This window comes from Sebastes fasciatus, chromosome 14, assembly GCF_043250625.1.
Source record: "Sebastes fasciatus isolate fSebFas1 chromosome 14, fSebFas1.pri, whole genome shotgun sequence".
In the NCBI taxonomy this organism is placed as follows: domain Eukaryota; kingdom Metazoa; phylum Chordata; class Actinopteri; order Perciformes; family Sebastidae; genus Sebastes; species Sebastes fasciatus.
The window spans coordinates 740,577-753,182 of NC_133808.1; the positions used below are offsets into that span (position 1 = coordinate 740,577).

Consider the following 12,606-nt stretch of genomic DNA (forward strand, 5'->3'; position numbering starts at 1 on the left):
ATTTTTTTTTTTGTATGTATATTTTTTTATTTATTGTTTATTTATATATTTCATTTTATTTTGTTAATTTTGTTTTTGGTTTCATGTATGTGGAGAACGTGTATATTCAGACAGAGGATGAATACAGGTATATTCAGTCAGAGGGTGAATCCAGGTATATTCAGATAGACAGAGGATGAATACAGGTATATTCAGACAGAGGATGAATACAGGTATATTCAGTCAGAGGGTGACTACAGGTATATTCAGTCAGAGGGTGAATACAGGTATATTCAGACAGAGGGTGAATCCAGGTATATTCAGACAGACAGAGGGTGAATACAGGTATATTCAGACAGAGGGTGAATACAGGTATATTCAGACAGACAGAGGATGAATACAGGTATATTCAGTCAGAGGGTGAATACAGGTATATTCAGTCAGAGGGTGAATACAGGTATATTCAGACAGAGGGTGAATCCAGGTATATTCAGACAGACAGAGGATGAATCCAGGTATATTCAGACAGACAGAGGGTGAATCCAGGTATATTCAGACAGAGGATGAATACAGGTATATTCAGTCAGAGGGTGAATACAGGTATATTCAGACAGAGGGTGAATACAGGTATATTCAGTCAGAGGGTGAATACAGGTATATTCAGACAGACAGAGGGTGAATACAGGTATATTCAGACAGAGGATGAATACAGGTATATTCAGACAGAGGGTGAATACAGGTATATTCAGACAGACAGAGGGAGAATACAGGTATATTCAGACAGAGGGTGAATACAGGTATATTCAGACAGACAGAGGATGAATACAGGTATATTCAGACAGAGGGTGAATACAGGTATATTCAGACAGACAGAGGGTGAATACAGGTATATTCAGACAGACAGGGTGAATACAGGTATATTCAGACAGAGGGTGAATACAGGTATATTCAGACAGAGGATGAATACAGGTATATTCAGACAGAGGGTGAATACAGGTATATTCAGACAGAGGGTGAATACAGGTATATTCAGACAGACAGAGGATGAATACAGGTATATTCAGACAGAGGGTGAATACAGGTATATTCAGACAGACAGAAGGTGAATACAGGTATATTCAGACAGACAGAGGGTGAATACAGGTATATTCAGACAGAGGATGAATACAGGTATATTCAGACAGAGGGTGAATACAGGTATATTCAGACAGACAGAGGGTGAATACAGGTATATTCAGACAGAGGGTGAATACAGGTATATTCAGACAGACAGAGGATGAATACAGGTATATTCAGTCAGAGGGTGAATACAGGTATATTCAGTCAGAGGGTGAATACAGGTATATTCAGACAGAGGGTGAATCCAGGTATATTCAGACAGACAGAGGATGAATCCAGGTATATTCAGACAGACAGAGGGTGAATCCAGGTATATTCAGACAGAGGATGAATACAGGTATATTCTGTCAGGGTGAATACAGGTATATTCAGACAGAGGGTGAATACAGGTATATTCAGTCAGAGGGTGAATACAGGTATATTCAGACAGACAGAGGGTGAATACAGGTATATTCAGACAGAGGATGAATACAGGTATATTCAGACAGAGGGTGAATACAGGTATATTCAGACAGACAGAGGGTGAATACAGGTATATTCAGACAGAGGATGAATACAGGTATATTCAGACAGAGGGTGAATACAGGTATATTCAGACAGACAGAGGGTGAATACAGGTATATTCAGACAGAGGGTGAATACAGGTATATTCAGACAGACAGAGGGTGAATACAGGTATATTCAGACAGAGGGTGAATACAGGTATATTCAGACAGACAGAGGGTGAATACAGGTATATTCAGACAGAGGGTGAATACAGGTATATTCAGACAGTCAGAGGGTGAATACAGGTATATTCAGACAGACAGAGGATGAATACACACTGTAAACAATTGCTGTTAATTTACAGCAGAATTTCAACAGTATTAACCTGTTATTGCTAAAAACAGTGCTTTACTGTTAATACAAAAGAAAATCTGTTAAATTACGCTCATAGGCCGTTTTTTAACTGAACTATAATGTATTCTTAAAAAACAGCACTTTACTGCTGATCAACTGTCTAAAGTATCATGAATAACAGTTTGATGCAGTATTTTTTGAATTCTGGGAAGAGCATTTCACCTGATCTGCACATGTGAGGCTGGATCCGTTCTTTTATTCATCCATCCCCATCTTACTGATTATTTGGTGAATAGTAATTTTATTTAATTAATAAATCTGTGCAAAGTTTATCAGTGATGTTTCCAGTTAGTTTGCATAACAGAATATGTGCATGTCATGATAGAGGGATTCAACAGCTAGCTAGAATTTCACAGATGATTGCACATTAATCGGACAACACAAGGAGCTCATTTTAATTTCTATGTATTCAAGTTAATATCTAAGTTAATGTGCTGACACATGTATTTTGCCAGTGAATTCATGCATAACGACGGTGTATACATTTTACAGTCTATGGAAGTCCCTTCAACATTTAAAGTAACATTAAGACTTCAGTGCATGTTGGTTATTGGGTGGTAATTCAGTAGAGCAGATACAAAATTGAAGGCAAGTTTATTTACTAGCTAACTAGTGTTTTTGAATGATATCTGAAAACCACATGTTCTATAGATCAGATGGTCAGAATATTCATAATTGATCAAAAAAACGTTTCTCAACCAGTAATGCACACCACTCAACACAATTCATTTCAAACATTGACTAAAAATCCATGAAGTTGACTGAGGAAATTTCTTTCTAAGTTTCAGGTGAAACAGCAGGAAGCTATTGGCGCTGGATGGTCAGCCTTGAGGGCCACTTCATATGTGAGGGGATCCAGCCCACCTTCTTGATGGGGCTTGCTGCATTATTTTCCACCTCCTACACCTGCACGCTCAAGTTAATCTCAAGGTTAGATACTTTCAGTAAAACCTGTATTTTTATTGTGGCATTAATCTAAGTGATTCACACAACTTGATTTTTACACAGTGCCTGAAGAAACACTATCATTTTTCAGGTGCACCGTAGGAATAAACCCTGAGAGAGGCACCAAGGATGGACAGGGCAAAGTCTTCTCAAAGAAAACTGGCAAATTCACGAACTACAAGACAAGACTACAACCGTATATCCACATGTATCCACTCTGCTGATGGGACTCATGGACTTGAGTGGGACTTCATTTAAAATGGTGAGTTTACATTACATACATGATAAGAGGAAATGAGGGCTACACACGCTGATTTTGTATGTGAGAAGTTACAATGAAAGTTATGTTGGAACTCATATATCTCTCTCTCACACAGTCAGCGGGCTACCAAGGCTGGATTGAGAGAACTGGTGTCTTTGAGTGGGCCATAAGTCATTCACTAACTCACTCCCCCATTATCGCCCAATACTTGGACTTCCACACTTATCCATGTGCCTTGTTAGAGCCTGAATATTCATACTTGGACATGATGTCACATGTCTGGTGGTGTTGGTGCTCATTAGTATATAGACAAATTATTTTGTATTTAATGTTAATTTTTTTTTTTATTTGTACCACTGATATGCCTTAAGGCTCAGCAATATATTCAGTATATTCACATGTTACATGATATAAGGCAAAATATTACTTGAGAGTTTTGTTTTAACTCTATGATATAGCTCAACTCTCTGTAACTGTTCCACAAAGTAAGGTTAGTAAGATTGACAGATGTCTTCAGAAATGCTATTTCTTCTGAAATTTGGTTTGTTATCTGTGTCAGGGTTTTTTGTTGGCGCTGTGTTGAACTTCATATGAAAATAAAAAATAAAGTGCAATAAGATAAGCTGTAGATGTTCTTTTCTCACACATTGTACATGATTGGAAAATCAGTGAATTAGCTCTGTTCTTCACTCACATGTTGTTATGGTTTGCATTCTGTGCTTGTAGCCAGCTATAGACAGACATTTTGGGCCTTATAGCCTTAATTATAGCCTTTTTCTTAACAAGTGCCTTTAATTGTATTTAGTGTGACTATTCCTATGTCTGTAACCTGCTAAGTCTATTCATCTAGGCAAAAAATAATGTTTATTAAAATGTATGTAAAAAATAGAACCTAAATAGTGCATTGAAACAAATCAGTAAGATAATGTAAAAGAAAGGGATAAAAACAGCTATATAATGTATCCTTAAACAGTAAATTAACTGTAAAATACTGTGAAATTAATCAAAAAAACAGTATATACTGTATTTTTCATTAACAGTACAAAGCTGTAAATTTCAGCGACAGTATAATAATGTTAATTTTACAGTAGAATAATGGCAACCCTGCTGCCAGTTCTTTACTGTTATTTTACTGGGAAATTCTTAACAGTGCAGGTATATTCAGACAGAGGGTGAATCAAGGTATATTCAGACAGAGGGTGAATACAGGTATATTCAGACAGAGGATGAATACAGGTATATTCAGACAGAGGATGAATACAGGTATATTCAGACAGTCAGAGGGTGAATACAGGTATATTCAGACAGAGGATGAATACAGGTATATTCAGACAGTCAGAGGGTGAATACAGGTATATTCAGTCAGAGGGTGATTCCAGGTATATTCAGACAGAGGATGAATACAGGTATATTCAGACAGAGGATGAATACAGGTATATTCAGACAGAGGGTGAATACAGGTATATTCAGACAGACTGTATGAGAAGGATAAAGTGTTTTTGAACATTAAAGCATGTCAACATGTTCTAGTAGAAACCCAGATTACATGTTGCCTTTAATCCCTGGCAGTGTGGATAGCTTTGTAATGGCATTCAGACATTTATATGTTGGGAAACTCATTTACAACTGACCAACTGGAAGCCACTAGTCCATCCAGTCTCCTCACAGTGTGCATTAGAGTGTGGGAGTTTAGTGGCGCACCATCCTGCACTGTGCACATCTCGCCACAACTCGCAGCTCGCAACTCCTCAGCTGTGATGTAACAGGAAGTAGTGGGTTGCCTTCCAACGTCAACCTGACAGCCGCTCCGCCGCTCCGCTGCTCACTGCTCGCCGGAGATCCGCTGCCTTCTGGAGCTCTGCGCTGAAGCCGAAGCCGAGGACAGGAGACTCTTTACGGGATTGCCTTGAGACTTTGTTCCGGCTGGAAGCCCCGCTGCTGTTGGACTGTCCTCCCCGGTAGGACTGATGTGTGGACGGAGTGTGGACGGAGTGTGAATGTGTGCGCTGCGCTGTGTTCACTTCCAGGTTTTGTGTGTAAAGCGAGCGGCAGTAGCGTCGAGGAGAATGAACGCACGATGCGTTAGGTTCACTGCTGTGTGTTCATCCAGGTCATAGCCACTGCATATGTGCACGGATTACAGAGAGGAGGCATGTGCATTTATACAATATGCTGTCATGTCCTCAATCCATTAAAAGGACACCAGCAGACTATGGACATCCAGGACTGTGTCCAGTTCAGCCGCATCGTTCTTCTGTCCAGAGCTGGATGAGATAGACTCTAGAGCGGGATGAGATAGACTCTAGAGCGGGATGAGATAGACTCTAGAGCTGGATGAGATAGACTCTAGTGAAGCAGGACTCGTCTGTGGGTTTGGACAGCATTAGGTCACGTCGTGCATGATCATGTATATCACATGTATAATGCATAGAGCTCATACGATATCTGGACACCTTCTATCTGCTTTATGGAGCTTTTACTGTTAGATTGTAGGTGTAGTGATGTGCAGATTGTTTGCGCACACTCAGCCTCCATTCTATCCTTCTTTATGGAAACGTGTAAAAGCCGTTTAAAGGTAATCCCGCAGCTTGGACACGCTAGACACATTAGTCTCACACTGTTTGTCCATCAACTCCAGGGATCAGTCTTCATGTCGGCTTGCAGACATGGCTGACTCTGCTGTGGATTGCTCCTGTACAAAGTAGCAGACATCCATTCAATGGATTACATCACTAGTAAAGTAAAGGAAGGGATGGAAAAGGCTTTTTCAGATTGGTAGAATTGGAAAGCAACCGTGATTTCGCTCCATTCAGCACCGAGGCAGTGATGTGGTCACTGGTTGCTAAATCATCTGCATGGTTACATAAGCAGCAGATTTGGACATGCTGGAAGTTTGTGGGCTGAGCAGTCCAAAGGAAAAGAGGATGGTGATGGTGATGTGTAGGAGGAGGAGATGATGACGGTGGTCACCGTTGGCACAGTGCTGAGGGAAGATGCACTGGAGTCCCTTTCAAGAGGTGGCAGAGCAGAAGCAACAGTCAAGCCCAAGCAGATTGGTTATTCGCAGCCAAGTTTGTGGACATGAGTGAACTTTTATTGTGTCAACAGGTCAGATACTGCTGCCAGCTGAACCGCACACTGCTCATGGCTTTAGCAGTGATGAAGGGGAGTGTTCCCAGATGTGTGTAACTACAGTTTGATTTAGCACTTCTGTATTGATGAATGAGAAAACATAGCACTTATAAAGAATCGGATGAATGAAGTCAGCAGGTGCTGTTTTTATACGCTGCTATGCCTTTAAACTTTGTTTACAAGTGTTTTACATGTTTAAAACCCAACAAGAAATCACCTTAAAGGGGACATATCATACTAATTTTAAGGTTCATACCTGTATTTTGTGTTTCTGCTAGAACATGTTTACACGCTTTAATGTTCAAAAAAACACTCATTCTCATACAGTCTGCCTTAATACAGCTGTATTCACCCTCTGTCTGAATATACCTGGATTCACCCTCTGTCTGAATATACCTGTATTCACTCTCTGTCTGTCTGAATATACCTGTATTCCCCCTCTGTCTGAATATACCTGTATTCACCCTCTGTCTGTCTGAATATACCTGTATTCACCCTCTGTCTGTCTGAATATACCTGTATTCACCCTCTGTCTGTCTGAATATGCCTGTATTCACCCTCTGTCTGAATATACCTGTATTCACCCTCTGTCTGTCTGAATATACCTGTATTCACCCTCTGTCTGTCTGAATATACCTGTATTCACCCTCTGTCTGAATACACCTGTATTCACCCTCTGTCTGAAACGCTCTGTTTTAGAGCCTGTCTCTTTAAGAAAAAGCCCAGTCTGCTCTGATTGGCTTGCGAGAAAAATATGGTGCACCTTTGCAAAGTGAACTGGGGTTGTCTTCTGTCACAGTTTGTGGGTTAGTAGGCACTCCAGATACCCAAGCGCTGAAACATTCAGTTTTTCATTCTATGTTCCCTTTAACAAACAGCCTGGCTTTGTGTGGTGAAATGTGGGAAACTAAAAGCATTTAGATTAGGACAAAGATTGAAAAAGAAAACAACGTTGGTCCCTTAAAACCAAAATGCCCCAACAAACTTTGTTTCAAAAAGTGTTTTCCTTGGAATTATTAAGTATGTATGATTAAATAATAAAGAACTGCCAAAGTTAAACTTTTGTTTGAAAAAAATGATCCTTTAGGTCAGGGCTGTCAAAGTTAACACAATATTAACGCGTTAACGCAAATGTGTTTTAATGCCGCTAATTTCTTTAACGCATTAACGCAATCGATCTGTCACAGGTTGTCATGTGCTTAATTGATCTTTCAGGTTGTTCGGGTTCAGTTTTAAAGCTAGAGTGAAGATACTGGTATCATATAAAACTGGAAAACCTGATGGATCTACCTTTAAGGTTAATTTTGAACAGACAATCACTCACTATTTTGTGCAGCAATAATAATTTTTTTTCCTTCTGCTTTCATAATATTTTGATCATTGCATGACCCTTCAGATCTATGTTCCAGTATGAAGACTTGTGGATGTCCCGACCCCAGTTTAGGAACCACTAGCTGTACCTATGAATATCATTCCACATCACTGACACTAAATGATGCCAGTGAATAAATGTAAATCATAAACTATTACACTTGATCATATTTTGTAAGTTTTGTTAAGGGACACAAATGTTGAGAAATAGCCCAAAATAAGCCTAGTAAAACAGGGACTTTACTCCACTGTCCATGCATGTCAGCCATCAGAACACTTTGGACAGCCAGTTGGCAGCGCCGTCAGATGAGTCTGTGAGGCCTCTTTGCTCTGACATCTTCCAGTGGCCCGGGCCTACACTAAATACATGAGCTGATTGTGCAGTGGGAATGTCATGCAACTCAACAGATTCAACCCCCAAACTATCACGCCGTGTATTTACTGCCTGAGTGCAGGAAACGGCTATTAAAAAGTAGACGAGACAAAGGTCTTGTCTGCATAGCTCCCAAAGCCCTTTACAGTCTCCATGGTATGGTGGCTCTCCTCCTAAAGCAATGGCATTTAGGAGGTTGTGCCAGTGGAATCTCATTCACACTGTAGCTGATCCTGTCATACAGAAGCTGTGTGGTGCATCATGGGTTGAATTTAGGAGAACTTTTCTTTGTAGTCAAGCAGCAAAGGGGTTTTCTTTCTACCTTCCATTTAGGAGCAGTTGTAGTGATATTAAAGTGGCTGTGTTGACACTGTATGCACAGAACCCCCTAGAAATGCATCTATATTTTTATAATACAGAACTAATCATTTATTGAAATGATGATTAATATCGACCTTGTTTTTACTTCTTATTGACAGAAGAGAAAGGAGATAAGATAAGAAGATATAGTTTTATATAGTATATTTTATATAGATATAGTCTTTTTATTCACTTATAGCCTAATAAAACTGTCCACACACTGTTAAATATGCACTTTCACGTCATGTACACAAACCACGTACCTATCAGCTGTGCGGTCGAGATCAGACTGGAGACGTAACCACTTCAAAGATCGGTGAGTAGTAGGCTACTTGCTATCTTCCGACGTTTGTACTTTTGAAACAGAAAACAGAGGTTTTATGGAAATGTATTACAATATAGCCAACAGTAGGAAACTGTCAGGCTGATTGGTGAAGTTGAAATGAGGAGGTATCATAATGATACCTCCTCATTTCAACTTCACCAATCAGCCGTTCCTCGTCCACTGCTGCACTTTTAAAGCAAACTATAGAAATAAATAGAAACAGGGCGTCTGACAAAAGTTCAGCTCAAAACGTCGCACACAAACACGCTCCGCCGCTCGCAGCCAGTTAGTTCATTCCAATAGAAAACAATTCAATCAAACTGATTTTGTTGCTGACGCATGCTCATGTCACATTCTGTTTGGAGGGTTTAATATGTAAGAAACAAGCATCCCAATACATTAGACCTCTCTGTGTTGTACACATTACAGTCCCTCTAGAGTTTTTCTTTTGGACCCCCAACCTTAATGTTCAAACTGCGCCTATGACTGTATGGCATTTTTGCAGCGATTGTGTGTGATGTGTGTGTGGAACCGATGCTATTACGAGGGGTCCAACTTCCTACAAACACTGTTGGCAACCAACTCCGATGAGTGCAAAGGCCACTCGATTCACAGTCACAAGAGTAATGACGGTTCTTGTGAAACGTAACCCCTCATGAATCATCAAGGCACACTGGACTCCTGCAGCCTGCATCTTATTGATTTACCTCCTGTTTCCTGGCCTGTTGTGGACACTGTAAGAACTCCTGCATTTATATTTATTAAGGGATGTGACCACCAATGTCATATCCTCCCAGCATCTTTTACTGTCTTTCAAACTCATTCAGTTTGAACCTTCATTGGGTTTCAGCTCGGATCTAATCAGCAACCCAAGTATATGTTATACGTTTTTTCCTTCCTGTCTGCTTACCCCAGGCCCAAATAATCGTATTACACAAAAGCACAATGATGAACATACCGGTCTCAAAGCGCTCCCCTCAGGTTATGGATTCAGTTTCGGGGATGTGAAACCTTTTGAGGTCATTTTTTCCGCTCATATATTATGGAGGCTCATTTTTTTTTGTCCTTCTCCAGTTTAATTTCAGCACACAAGGCTCCTAATGAGAACTGTCATGGGGGGCTAATGTCTTCAGAAACAGCATCTGGGGAGCTTTGTGTGTGTGCAGCGGCGGGCAGTGTGAGCTGTGCTGCTTTGTGGAGGATAGAGGACAGTGGAAAGAGGCTGTGTGTGGTTTCTAAGGGTGTTCCTTGTTTGTGTGAGCTAAACAAACCATCAGTGACACAGGCTTCCTGATTTACTGCATGGCAGGGGCTTCTGGCGTACGGAATAGAGGAAATGGGAAGCTCTGTGTGTCTGTCCGTTTGTCGTCCAAAGGTGAACATGCAATATTGTATTGTCGTCATATTATGCGCACATATTGCTGTTTGAATTCTTTCTGCCAGCATTATACAGAGGCCAAGCACCTCTTTTTAATTCTCCTAACACAGTTCCTGTGCTTCCAGCTGGTATACACTGCTTTCTTCCACCCTGTATTTTCTGCTGCTGTGAGCAAATGTCTGCAGCAGACATTTCTGTTGGATCTCCAATTAGCTAACTTACTCTACTGTGAAAATGTGACTATTATTATTTTCAAACTCAGGCTGCCATAAGCTGTGCCAAAAACGTTGCAGTTAATTGGTTTCCAAGGTTAATAAAGGTCCCAAATGACTTTGTTCCCCTTTAAATACCACCATGTATTATTGTCCATACTCGTCATGCTGGTCATTATCACAACTCATCGCGTGACCTGGATGAATACTCAATGTTGACTGCCTGGAGGGGCTCTCTTGTTATTTTAGTGAAACCAAAAACCTTTGCAAAATCACAAGCTTGCAACACATACTGTGACATTAGAGCTGGGACGATCCACCTATCTCCCGATTCCATACTATCATGATACTTGGGTGCTGATTCGATGTGTATTACGATTTTTAAGTATTGCGATTCGATATTACGATTTATTGAAATTTTTGTTAACCTTTTTACCACTGGACCATGGGAAAAAGTTGAAGCATACACTTGTAAATTTATACTGTAAAGATGTTTGATTTTCAGCATGTCCGTATTCAGAGATGTCCTGAAGGGTGCGTTTTGTTTTGCTGATGAATACGGAACGGATTTGTCATCACTCTGACTACAACAATAAAAGCGTTTACTTTCTTCTCCCCCAGCATAAACTCAAATGAAACAAATACAGCTCTGGAAAAAATTAGGAGACCACTTAAAAATGATCAGTTTCTCTGGTTTTACTATTTATTGGTATGTGTTTGAGTCAAATTTAAATTTTTGTTTTATTCTATAAACTACTGACAACATTTCTCCCAAATTTCAAATCAAAATATTGTCATTTAGAGCATTTATTTGCAGAAAATGACAACTGGTCAAAATAACAAAAAATATGCAGTGTTTTCAGATCTGGAATAATGCAAAGAAAACAAGTTCATAATCATTTTCAAACAACACAATACTAATGTTTAACTTATGAAGAGTTCAGAAATCAATATCTGGTGGAATAACCTTGATTTACAATCACAGCTTTCATGCGTCTTGGCATGCTCTCCATCAGTCTTTCACATCGCTGTTGGGTGACTTTATGCCACTCCTCAGCTGGGCTTTGTTTGAGGGCTTGTGACCATCCATCTTCCTCTTGATCACATTCCAGAGGTTTTCAATGGGATTCAGGTCTGGAGAATGGGCTGGCCATGACAGGGTCCTGATCTGGGGGTCCTTCATCCACACCTTCACTGACCTGGCTGTGTGGCATGGAGCATTGTCCTGCTGGAAAAACCACTCCTCAGAGTTGGGGAACATTGTCAGAGCACCAAAGAAGCAAAGAAGAGCCATTTTCTGCAAATAAATGCTCTAAATGACAATATTTTGATTTGAAATTTGGGAGAAATGTTGTCAGTAGTTTATAGAATAAAACAAAAAAAATTATTTTACTCAAACACATACCAATAAATAGTAAAACCAGAGAAACTGATCATTTTTAAGTGGTCTCTTAATTTTTTCCAGAGCTGTATATCAATTCTGGCATTAAAAAATGTATTTAAAAATCGCGAAGAAAAAAATTGCGATACACAGGCGAATACATTTTTTCCCCACCCCTACATAACATCTTGTTTAGTTATTCTTTGAATACATTGCCATAGCACTCATTGCAATGTAACATCTGAGAAGGAAGAAAAGGGCCGAGATTAACTTTTTTAAAGTCCAACTGAATTTGCATGTTTTATTTCTGCTACACCATACATACAGTATCTGCTCTGTAAATCAAATATCCTGCGCTCTCCTGAGAAAAAGTCAGAGTTAAGGTTTCATTTCTTTTAGTTCTATCATTGGCTAACTGTGTTCCTACACAGGAGGCATTTCTTTTGCATTTTAAGTCGTCCGTCTCACGCGCGTCTGGTGGAACGACGTGCTCCTATTGTCAGTTCAACTATCTACTCAGGATTGTAATGGCTCACATTTCACTCACGCTTTACCCGACCCAAAGCTACAAGCGGCTAATACAGAGTGCTGCAGGAATGAATCTTAAAACCCAGAAATGAGTTAGCATTTTAGCATTACCGGTTCCCTCGTCTGGAAGTCAGTGGGTTTTTTGAATGGGTTTTTAGTTAGAGGCCTGAAATAAAGTCTGTGGTTAACACAAGCTGAAGAGATTTTAACGTTTTGTTCTACGATATAAAATACCTCAGTAAATATCCCACTTGTGAATTTTGAAGCCATTTTGTTTCTTAGAAAAGGCGGTTGTTAACAAGTGGCTAAATGAGACTACTAAACGTCATCACGCCTACAAA

General features: G+C 39.9%; 1 protein-coding gene across 1 annotated transcript in view; it reads left to right on the forward strand.

Moving 5' to 3' along the window:
- Positions 1-4,865: 4,865 nt before the first annotated feature.
- Positions 4,866-12,606, forward strand: part of calcrla (calcitonin receptor-like a) — a 43,790-nt gene continuing 36,049 nt past the window's right edge. The window contains exon 1 of the mRNA XM_074658074.1: positions 4,866-5,163. The gene's annotated coding sequence lies outside the window, so the exon portion shown is untranslated. The remainder of the gene's footprint in view (positions 5,164-12,606) is intronic.